A 12,279-nucleotide genomic window follows, 5' to 3' on the forward strand; every position below is an offset into this window, starting at 1 on the left:
CAACCTCTGCTTCCCTCTGCGAAGGGCCTATCTTTTACTTTATGTTTTTACTTTATGCTTGAGTCAAGGTGATCCTCACCTTTCGACTTTTTCATTTTATCCTTTGGCAAGCTCCTTGTGTTTGAAAGATCATGATACATATATCCAATTGGATGTAAGTTGGCATAGGCTATTATTGTTGACATCACCTAAACGTGAATAGTTGGGAGGCAACACAATAAGCCCCTATCTTTCTCAGTGTCCGGCTGAAACTCTATAACCACAAGTATTGCGTGAGTGTTAACAATTATAGGAGACTACGAGATAGTTGAGTATGTGAGCTTGCTGAAAAGCTCTATTATTGACTCTTTCTGATGTTACGATAAATTGCAATTGCTTCAGTGACTGAGATTATAGTTTGTTAGTTCCTAATGAAGTTTATGAACCATACTTGACATTGTGAATTGCTTATTACTTGAGCATAAGAAATCATATGACAAAATCTTTATATGTTGCTGTTATTAGAATGATCATGATGCCCTCATGTCCGTATTTTGTTTTTATCGACACTTCTATCTCTAAACATGTGGACATATTTCTCGATCTCGGTTTCCGCTTGAGGACAAGCGAGGTCTAAGCTTGGGGGAGTTGATACGTCCATTTTGCATAATGCTTTTATATCAATATTTATTGCATTATGGGCTGTCATTACACTTTATATCTCAATATTTATGGCTATTCTCTATTATTTTACAAGGTTTACCATGAAAAGGGGGAATGCCGGCAGCTGGAATTCTGGTTGGAAAAGGAGCGCCCCCTATCTCCTAGCCCCCCTAGTGGGCCTCCGGCATCCATCTTCTGTTATATCATCACTTTTACCCTGGAAAAAATCGTGGGCAAGCTTAAGGGACGAAACTTCGCCGCCACGAGGCGGAACCTTGGCGGAATCAATCTAGGGCTTTGGCGGAGCTGTTCTGCCGGGGACACTTCCCTCCGGGAGGGGGAAATCATCACCAACGTCATCACCAACGATCCTCTCATTGGGAGGGGGTCAATCTCCATCAACATCTTCACCAGCACCATCTCCTCTCAAACCCTAGTTCATCTCTTGTATCCAATCTTGTATCCAAAACCACAAATTGGTACCTGTGGGTTGCTAGTAGTGTTGATTACTCCTTGTAGTTGATATTATTAGTTTACTTGGTGGAAGATCATATGTTCAGATCCTTAATGCATATTATTACACCTCTGATTATGAACATGATTATGCTTTGTGAGTAGTTACTTTAGTTCCTGAGGACATGGGTGAAGTCTTGCTATTAGTAGTCATGTGAATTTGGTATTCGTTCGATATTTTGATGAGATGTATGTTGTCTTTCCTCTAGTGGTGTTATGTGAACGTCGACTACATGAAACTTCACCATTATTTGGGCCTAGAGGAAGGCATAGGGAAGTAATAAGTAGATGATGGGTTGCTAGAGTGACAGAAGCTTAAACCCTAGTTTATGTGTTGCTTCGTTAGGGGTTCATATGGGCCCATATGTTTAATGTTGTGGTTAGGTTTACCTTAATACTCCTTTTTGTAGTTGCGGATGCTTGCAATAGGGGTTAATCATAAGTGGGATGCTTGTCCAAGTTAGGGCAGCACCCAAGTGCCGGTCCACCCACATATCAAATTATCAAAGTACCGAACGCGAATCATATGAGCATGATGAAAACTAGCTTGACGATAATTCCCAATGTGTCCTCGGGAGCTCTTTCCTCATTACTAGAATTTGTCTAGGCTTATCCTTTGCTACATAAAGGATTGGGCCACCTTGCTGCACCTTATTTACTTTGTTTACTTGTTACTCGTTACTATTTATCCTATCACAAAACTATCTATCACCTACTATTTCAGTGCTTGCAGAGAAAACCTTACTGAAAACCACTTATCATTTCCTTCTGCTCCTCGTTGGGTTCGACACTATTACTTATCGAAAGGACTACGATAGATCCCCTACACTTGTGGGTCATCACTTGCCGGTAACGAGATTGAACAAGGTATTGGGATACCGACGATCGAATCTCGGGCAAGTAACGTACCGATTGACAAAGGGAATTGTATACGGGATTGCTTGAATCCTCGATATTGTGGTTCATCCAATGAGATCATCGTGGAACATGTGGGAGCCAACATGGGTATCCAGATCCCGCTGTTGGTTATTGGCCGGAGAGATGTCTCGGTCATGTCTGCATGGTTCCCGAACCGGTAGGGTCTACACACTTAAGGTTTAGTGACGCTACAGTTGTTATGGGAAATATTATGTGGTTACCGAAGGTTGTTCGGAGTCCCGGATGAGATCCCGGACGTGACGAGGAGCTCCGGAATGGTCCGGAGGTGAAGATTGGTATATTGGACGAAGGGTATTTGTCGTGGAATTAACACGTCAGATGTCCTTAGTGTGAGGACTTAGTCGCGAGGCCAACGCATCTATGTGGTATCTTGAGAGGGGTTGAGCGGAATCGAGAAGCGTAACACAAGACAAGAGTTTAGACAGCTTCGGGCCCTGGGAAACATCATCCGGTAATAACCCTACATGCTGTTTGAGGCTAGATCTCATTATCATCACAAGGGAGTCGCCGTAAACCGGCTCTCCTCTATTTGTGTCTAGCCCTAGAGATTGTTTCTTTTTCCTCCCCTTTTGAGGAGCCCTGCCCCTCCTTATATAAGTTTAAGGGGCGGGTTACATGTAGAGTCCAACTCGGACTTTAACTTAAACTATTTTGACTTCCCTTCCTGGGCTTCTTAACGTCTGTCGGTTTAACATTGCCTGTCGGTTTAACATTGTCTGCCGGTTTAACATTGTCTGCCGGTTTAATATTTGCCGATGCTACCATCTGACTTAACTCTACCGGTTTAACACTTGCCGGTTTACCGTCTGTCTTAGCCATCTGCCTTAACTGTCTACCAGTTTACCATTCGCCGGTTTACCAAGTCCCGGCCGGTTTACGACACCGGTCGGGTCATACCGCGGGGTATATCCCCGACATTAGCCCCCAGTTTAATTTGGATTTATCCATGTTAAACTGATCCTGGTCCTCCTTAAGTCCTTGTCACTTCCTTCTTATAAAAAATCTGGTTTAATAGGCCAGCTTCATAATCAACTTGCTGATACTAGTTTCTCATAGAAAATATATTGTGAAGAATAACTCCTTTGATTTAGCTCCCAATGCTTAAAAACAATATTGGTCCTTGAAATACTCATCTGATCTTCAGCCGGTTTAAGGACGTAGAACTTGCCGGTTTATCATTGCCAAGATCACCGGTTTATAAATATTGATAGCACCGGGTCATACTTGTAGTTAACATCCAGCTTGAAAATATACCTCTTATATGACTATCACTTGAATCCCTCAAGTCTTAAGAAGGTAGCATAGCAACAGCTTAAGACTTGCTTCAATATAAATATCACAATCTTGAAGAAATCCAGGTTGTTCATCTCAATCACTAGTCAGAATTGAGTATTCCCCATATGTAGCCCCCAAGTGCCGGGTTGTCATGCTTGCAGCAACCTGGGACTTGTAATTTCCTGATGTTCATAAAAACTTCAACCAGTGTAGCCCCCAAGGGCCGGGTCATTATGCAATAATGAGCAGGGACTTTGTAAATATAATCATGCAATCTTTGAACAGCAACGGTGTAGCCCCCAAGGGCCGGCTTAATAAGATAATATTGAGCTAGGACTTTGATATATACTTCAATTAAAATAACATCATATGATGTAACCCCCATCATGGGGCTTGAATTCACGTCCACAAGGTTAAGAGCCTTGTGCTTTACCAACTGAGCAGTGGACCCTTCAATATAATGAATAAAAAGCTTTGTACCTTGAATTGTTTGACAGGAGCAATTGGTAGCCCCCAAGGGCCGGCTCATTATAATGTGATGAGTCGGGTCTTCAATAAGATGAACAAAGAATGACTTTGCATTAGCCCCCAAGGGTCATGGTGCATGCTTGCAGCGACATGAGACTTGCATATTTGATGTAATCTCAACTTAAATAATGTAGCCCCCCAAGTGTCGGGTTGTAAGCCTGCAGCAACTCGGGACTATTCCTTCAATTGTAGAATAAATCATTCCATTGATAATATGATAGCCCAATTGCGAAAGCGACTTTGAAAACCTTGATCATAATACTGGTTATTGATAACCATAATAGAAATCCAGCCATGTTGGCTATTTGAATAATATACCCAATGATTTATAAACGCATAATTCCAATGGCGCAATCCAAATATATGCTGGCGACTTATAGTCCAAAGCCAGGCCGGATCAATAAACACCGGATTATAAGTGATTATGTACTGACAACTTCTAGTTGAAAGTCAAGCCAGGTTAATGAACGCCATGTTAATTTGATGACTGATAGTCATGCCGGGTCAATAGACACCGGTTCAACATAAAATTTATCAAAAGAGAAAAATCTTGACAAAGGCAAATAAAACCGTGTAGTCGAGGCTTTTTGAGGGCTGCCAAGCCCAAATTCGAGGCTTTTTATGGGCTGCCAGGCCGCTGAGTTGAACCATTTAACAAAGCCTTTTAAGATGGACCTCCAACTAACCAATCACCATTTTAACTTTGACAAGTGCAGGGTCTCAATGAGAGTAACTGTCAAACATTCGGAGGGTCATGCCAGGATGACCTGGATAGGAGTGTCTTACTTGATGAAAGCAGGTTAACCCGGGGTTTTAGGTAAATATACCAGGCTTCCAAGCCGTGGGTCGATACCCGGCTACAAGGGTCCATTCAAACTCCTTGGTATTTGACACAAGGAGCCCCCAAGTAACGTGATGAGCTGTGCTCATTGGGTGCCTATGTTTGAGTTGTGCATAGCATCCAGACTCTCTTTGGCCCCTTGGGTGTGAAGCTCACAAGCTTTGTTGTGGCGTGATAGCTGGATTAATGGACAGAACTCCGCTTTGTAAGCTGAAGCCCCCATGTAACCAATAATATGATAAGCCAATAAGGCGGGATACCCATGTTTGAACTGTGCATCATGGCAACAGGTCCTCTTCGGCAACTTTTAATTTTTTGCAAGAGATAAATTCTTCTTGAACCGGGATTTTGAACCGGATTTGAGAGCTTGAAAGCTTCATGATAGATAAATTTCCTTTGAACCGGATTGTAAACCGGATATTTGGAGAGCTTCAATGAGACTGACCTTCCTTGAGCCGGATTTTGAACCGGAATCCACTTTGATGACCCAGAACTTCTTCATTGAGTTTGGATTTTGTTATATACTTTTTGAGCCGGAAATTCTCTGACGACCTTTAAATTTTCATCAATATAATAGTAGCCTCCGGGACCAGGTTATCTTTCCCTTCAACATCTTGGGGCACTTGAATTTGCTGAAACTGGCAAGACTTGCTGAGTCATATCATCGTAGCCCCCGAGTCTTAAGATGACTCAAGGAGTTGTCTTGAGATTTTCCATATTTGACCCTGATAGAAACCGGCATACATTGTACATCATTGGTGTTGATATCACGATTTGAATCCACAGAAGGTTGAGGTGACTGCGGCGGGTTATAAATGATCCCGTATGAGCCGTGTCAGCAACTCGGCCAATGGTTCCTTCCAACTGGTGATTTGAAGTTAACCAAACTGTAGTGGCGGCAACTTGTGTGCCTGCTCATTGAGCCATCCAGTGCAGATGGCGGTTGATGATAATTTGCCTCCAATTTGAAAGAAAACCGGGCTACCCAAGCTGTGACTTGCTTTATGCTCAATAAACAGCTCATGCAGACATGTGCGGCCCGGTGTGTTGATGTAGACCAGGCCGCGAGAGACGGACGACAAGGACGACCGCAACATCAGAGGTGGCTCAAACAGATGAACCGGCCGCGGTGTTGTAAACCAGTGCGGACGAGCAAGTTGTCCTCCGTGTTGTAAACCAGTGCGGACGCATGAACCGGTGGCCAGGCGGACGGGCGAGTCGTCCGTGGTGTTGTATGGTGGTGCGGACGGCCGAGTTGGCCGGTGCGTTGATGTAAACCGGACCGTGATACGCGTGTCCGTGAATGGCATAAAAATTGTCCTGTATAAAAATATTACAGGACAGAGTAATTGTTCTTTAAAGAAAATAATATGTGCTGATAAAACAGACTGAAATGGATATCACCTGGTATTTTTTGTCGGATGATCCATATATAGCGCCATTTTTAAGCCACTCTCTCCGTTTGAGGCAAAGCGGAGGCTGACTAGACACAACAGAACCGGAACTGGATGACTCTGAACCAGATCCTTCGAGTTGTGTTGATCAATCCACTTTTTTTTTCAGCCGCTGGAGCATATGCTTGAAGCTTTGGCCTTGGCGTCTTTGAGAATTTGAAGCGAGCCCATAGAAAAACTTCTGAATAGTACTACTAACTGGCGTGTTAGTACCTTTGTCTTCTAACGGGAGCAATTTTCCATCAACTTTGGGAGCTGTGCCATGCAATAGTACTAGTAATTTTCCATCAGACTGTAAGGAATCCACACATCAATCAATCCAACATACTGCCACTGATATGACACCTTATCAAGTGGACCTGGAGACCTCCTTCTCAATCTCCAATGGCATTCTTAGTCCGCACACTGTTTTCGCTATTGATCCTTGGGCAAGTCTAGCAGTTGGTGAAAATTTTCTTTGGCCTAAAATCCGGCATAATGAGCCCGTATCTTATCCTGTAATGACATTTGGAAAGAACTCTGAATCGGTGGCGCCTAGTACCACAACACCAGTGGCTTCGTCAACTCCAACTGTCCGCAGTGACGGAAACAGACATAGGATGCAACGCACTGGCCGGGTCAGCGCTGCTGGCTGAAGGAGAGAAAGGTTCACGGCAGAGCGGCGCGCGACCATGGCCGGTTCAACGCGGAAAGAGACTTGTGACTGGGAACGGTGCGCGGCCATGGCGACTTGGAGGTGGCAGCTCGGGGGCGCCGGTTTAAAACAGCAAGGCCGGCTCAAAGTTGCGGGACGGTGGTCCACGGCGATTTTGATAAAGCCGTGATGGTCAGATGGGTCACAGAGACGGCGGCTTGTCGCCGACTGCCGAGGAGGTGTCTTGGCGTTCCTACGCTAAGCCGTGGGGGCCAACATCGGGTTACCGCAGCAGCAGAGGGTTACCGAGGCCGCGGGAGTGGAGACGTGGCCGGCTCATGGAAGTCTGGCCGGCTCAAGTCGAGGGCACACGGTTGCTTGGCCGGCTCCAAGCGCAGCGGTGGCAGCTCAAGACGAGACCAAGGCAGGGGACGGACCGGCGACTCGGGGCTAACCAAGGCAGAGGCGGCGGTGGTGACTTGGAGTCTCGGGGCCGACCAAGGCAGAGGCACCGGTTTAAAGCGGGACCGGCGCGTCTGTTCAACCGGCGGCGGGATGGTGATTTGGTGGTTTACGGGCAAGAGAGCCACGGTAGAAACAAATTCCAACAGCCCGGCGTGCGACAGTAAAAGCGGCAAGCCGGGTTTGTAGGCGAATCCACGAGGGTGAGAGTCGGGTCGTAGTGAAAGCTTGATGGTACAGCCAACAGCTGCTGAAGCGGGCTCTGTGGCAGCCCCTGGCGATGATGCGGTGGCTCCGCCCCAGCGTTTCAAAGACGAAGCGGGTCAGAAAGTCCATGGCGATTTCAAGCAGGGGGAGGCCACGGCAGAGGCAGCCGGACTCGGGTGACTCAGCGCGGTGTAGCTCTCAGCAAGGGAAGCTCGAGGCGCCTGGCGATTTAGCGGAGACGGGGGTGATTTGGCGACCTAAAGGGGCCGATTCATGGGTGAGGCTCACCGGCAACTCGCCAGCCAGCTTCTGGCGGAGGCGAACCGCGGATCAGGCTGCCTAAGCAGCAGAGGCGTAACTCGGCGACTCCGGAGGCAAGGCAAACCGCGGCAAGGTAGCGGCAATTCTCGGGGCGACATCGGTGGCGACTTGAAGCAAGGCGGCTTGAGGCCAAGGGGTCAAGAGCGAGGCGTAGGTGAAGCCTCTTGGCCGGGGCGGCTCAACGGCAACTCGATCGAGGCGGCTCGCGACGCTCGGAGACCGGCGGTTTGGGAAGCTCGACGGCCGGCGGCTCAAAACTGCAGCGGCGATGGCAGGGCCCAGGCTGGCTGTAATGGCCCAGAGGCGGGGTGATGACTCGATGCGGCGCGTGGATGCGAGGCCGACTCTGATTGACCGAGACCTCCTCCGGGTCGTGCTTGGTCTGAACCCCCGTCCGGGTCGTGCTGACTGGATAACCCTTGCCTGGGTCACTTGGTACTTTCTCTTCTTTTTTTAAACCGGACAAGAACCAGACGTAGATAGCCGTCTCAGATTTGATCTGGTGTCCTCTCAGTGGTCAACTTCAATCTGGGAAACACATCTGACTGATTGTGAAACTTGCTGTTGGCGGATTAGACGGATCTGATCGTCAAACGATGAATCTGCCGGCTCTATCCAAGTTTGCTCAGGCTAGGTCATCCCGCGCGATTGTCGTCTCGTTCTTCTTCATCTACTCAATCGTGAGCTTCTCAAACCCTAAGGAGCTCCCTTCAAGAACTCAACACCATCGTGCTTATACCCCACGGTGGGCGCCAACTGTCGTGGAATTAACACGTCAGATGTCCTTAGTGTGAGGACTTAGTCGCGAGGCCAACGCATCTATCTGGTACCTTGAGAGGGGCTGAGCGGAATCGAGAAGCGTAACACAAGACAAGAGTTTAGAGAGCTTCGGGCCCCGGGAAACATCATCCGATAATAACCCTACATGCTGTTTGAGGCTAGATCTCATTATCATCACGAGGGAGTCGCCGTAAACCGGCTCTCCTCTAGTTGTGTCTAGCCCTAGAGATTGTTTCTTTTTCCTGACCTTTTGAGGAGCCCTGCCCCTCCTTATATAAGTTGAAGGGGTGGGTTACATGTAGAGTCCAACTCGGACTTTAACTTAAACTATTTTGACTTCCCTTCCTGGGCTTCTTAACGTCTGCCGGTTTAACATTGTCTGCCGGTTTAACATTGTCTGCCGGTTTAACATTTGCCGGTGCTACCATCTGTCTCAACTCTACCGGTTTAACACTTGCCGATTTACCGTCTGACTTAGCCATCTGCCTTAACTGTCTGCCGGTTTACCATTCGCCGGTTTACCAAGTCCCGGCCGGTTTACGACTCCGGTCGGGTCATACCGCGGGGTATATCCCCGACAGTATTGGAGTCCGGAATTGTTCCGGGGGTACTAGGTGATGACCAGCATGTCCGAAAGGGGTTTCGGAGGTCCCAGCAAGTGTTGGGGGGGGGGGGCTTATGGGCCAAGGGGAGAGGGCACATCAGCCCACTAAGGGGCTGAGCGCCCCTCCCACCCCATCTCACGTAACCTGGAGAGGTAGGGGCGCCACCCCTAGGCCAGCCTCCCCTCCCGGCTTGGGGGGCAAGTTTCCTAGGGGGTGGGGGCGCCCAAACCCATCTAGGGTTTCCCCTGGCCGCCGCCCCCTCCTCTAGATCCATCTAGAGGTGTCGGCCCCCTCTCCCCTACCCCCTATATATAGTGAGGGGGTGGGAGGGCAGCCATACCCTTCCCCTGGCGCAACCCCTCGCTCCTCCAACACCTCCTCCTCCTCCGTAGTGCTGGGCGAAGCCCTGCCGAAGAACCACGAGCTCCATCACCACCACGCCGTCGTGCTGTCAGAGTTCTCCCTCAACTTCTCCTCTCCCCTTGCTGGATCAACAAGGAGGAGACGTCCCCGGGTTGTACGTCTGTTGAACGCGGAGACGCTGTTGTTCGGTGCTAAGATCGGAATCGACCGCGATCTGAATCGCTGCGTGTACGACTCCACCAACCGCATTCTTGTAAGGCTTACGCATCGCGATCTTCAAGGGTATGAAGATACACTCATCCTCTCCCTCTCTTGTTACTAGAATCTTCATAGATTGATCTTGGTGATGCGTAGAAAATTTTGAATTATTGCTACGTTCCCCAACACCCACATGTTCCACGATGATCTCATCAGATGCACCACGATGTCGGGGATTCAATCAATCCCGTACACAATTCCCTTTGTCCATCGGTTTGTTACTTGCCCGAGATTCGATCGCCGGTATCCCTATACCTTGTTCAATCTTGTTACCGGAAAGTCTCTTTACTCGTTCCGTAACGCATGATCCTGTGGCTAACTTATTAGTCACATTGAGCTCATTATGATGATGCATTACCGATTGGGCCCATAGATACCTCTCCGTCATACGAAGTGACAAATCCCAGTCTCGATTCGTGCCAACTCAACAGACACTTTCGGAGATACCTGTAGTGCACCTTTATAGCCACCCAGTTACGTTGTGATGTTTGATACACCTAAAGCATTCCTACAACATCCGGGAGTTGCACAATCTCATGGTCTAAGGAAGTGACACTTGACATTAGAAAAGCTTTAGCAAACGAACTACATGATCTTGTGCTATACTTAGGATTGGGTCTTGTCACATCATTCTCCTAATGATGTGATCCTATTGTCAACGACATCCAATGTCCATTGTCAGGAAACCACAATCATCTATTGATTAACGAGCTAGTTAACGAGGGGCCCACTATGGACATGTTGCAGTCTATGTATTCACACATGTATTACGGTTTCCGGTTAATACAATTATAGCATGAACAATAGACAATTATCATGAACAAGGAAATATAATAATAACCAATTTATCATTGCCTCTAGGGCATATTTCCAACAGTCTCCCACTTGCACTAGAGTCAATAATCTAGTTCACATCACTATGTGATTGTAATGAATCCAACACCCATGGGGTTTGATCATATCTTGCTTGTGAGAGAGGTTATTAGTCAATGGGTTTGAACCTTTCAGATCCATGTGTACTTTACAAATCTCTATGTCATCTTGTAGATGCAGCTACCACACGCTATTTGGAACTATTCCAAATAATAACTCTACTATATGAATCCGGTTTTACTACTCAGAGTCATTCGGATTAGTGTCAAACTTTGCATCGATGTAACCCTTTAGGATGAACTCTTTTACCACCTCCATAATCAAGAAAAAATCCTTAGTACACTAGTTACTAAGGATAACTTTGACCGTTGTCCAGTGATCCATTCCTGGATCACTCTTGTACCCCTTGACTGACTCATGGCAATGCACACTTCAGGTGCGGTACACATCACAGCATACTGTAGAGCCTACATCTATAGCTTAGGGGACGACCTTTGTCCTTTCTCCATCTTCTGCCGTGGTCAGGTCTTGAGTCTTACTTAATAGTTACACCTTATAACACAACCAAGAACTCCTTCTTTGCCGATCTATTTTGAACTCCTTCAAAATCTTGTCACGGTATGTATTCATTTAAAAGTACTATTAAGCATTTCTGATCTATCCTTATAGATCTTTATGCTCAATGTTCAAGTAGCTTAATCCAGGTTTTCCATTGAAAAACACTTTTCAAACAACCCTATATGCTTTCCAGGAATTCTACATCATTTCCGATCAACAATATGTCAACAACATATACTTATCAGAAATTCTATAGTGCTCCCACTCACTTCTTTGGAAATACAAGTTTCTCATAAACTTTGTATAAACCCAAAATCTTTGATCATCTCATCAAAGCGTATATTCCAACTCCGAGATGCTCACTCCAGTCCTTATAAGGATTGCTGGAGTTTTGCATACTTGTTAGCATCTTTTAGGATTGACAAAACCTTCTGGTTGTATCACATACAACCTTTCCTCAAGAAAACCATCAAGGAAACAATGTTTTGACATCCTATCTGCAAGATTTCATAAATAATGCAGTAACTACTAATACAATTCCAATAGACTCTTAGCATCACTACGAGTGAGAAAGTCTCATCGTAGTCAACTCCTTGAACTTGTCAGAAAACATCTTAGCGACAAGTCGAGCTTTCTTAATGGTGACACTTACCATCATTATCAGTCTTCCTTTTAAAATCCATCTATACCCAACAGCCTTACGACCATCAAGTAGTTCTTCTAAAGTCTACACTTTGTTTTCATACACGGATCCTCTATCGGATTTTATGACCTCGAGCCATTTGCTAGAATCCAGGCCCACCAACACTTCGCCATAGCTTGTAGGATCATTGTTGTCTAGCAACATGACCTCCAAGACAGGATTACCGTGCCACTCTAAAGCAGTATGTGTCCTTGTCGACCTATGAGGTTTGGTAGTGACTTGATCCGAAGTTTCATGATCACTATCATTAGCTTCCACTTCAACTGGTGTAGGCGCCACATGAACAACTTCCTGTGCCCTGCTACACACTGGTTGAAGTGATG

Source organism: Triticum aestivum, chromosome 2B (assembly GCF_018294505.1).
Source record: "Triticum aestivum cultivar Chinese Spring chromosome 2B, IWGSC CS RefSeq v2.1, whole genome shotgun sequence".
NCBI classification, from domain to species: Eukaryota; Viridiplantae; Streptophyta; class Magnoliopsida; order Poales; family Poaceae; genus Triticum; species Triticum aestivum.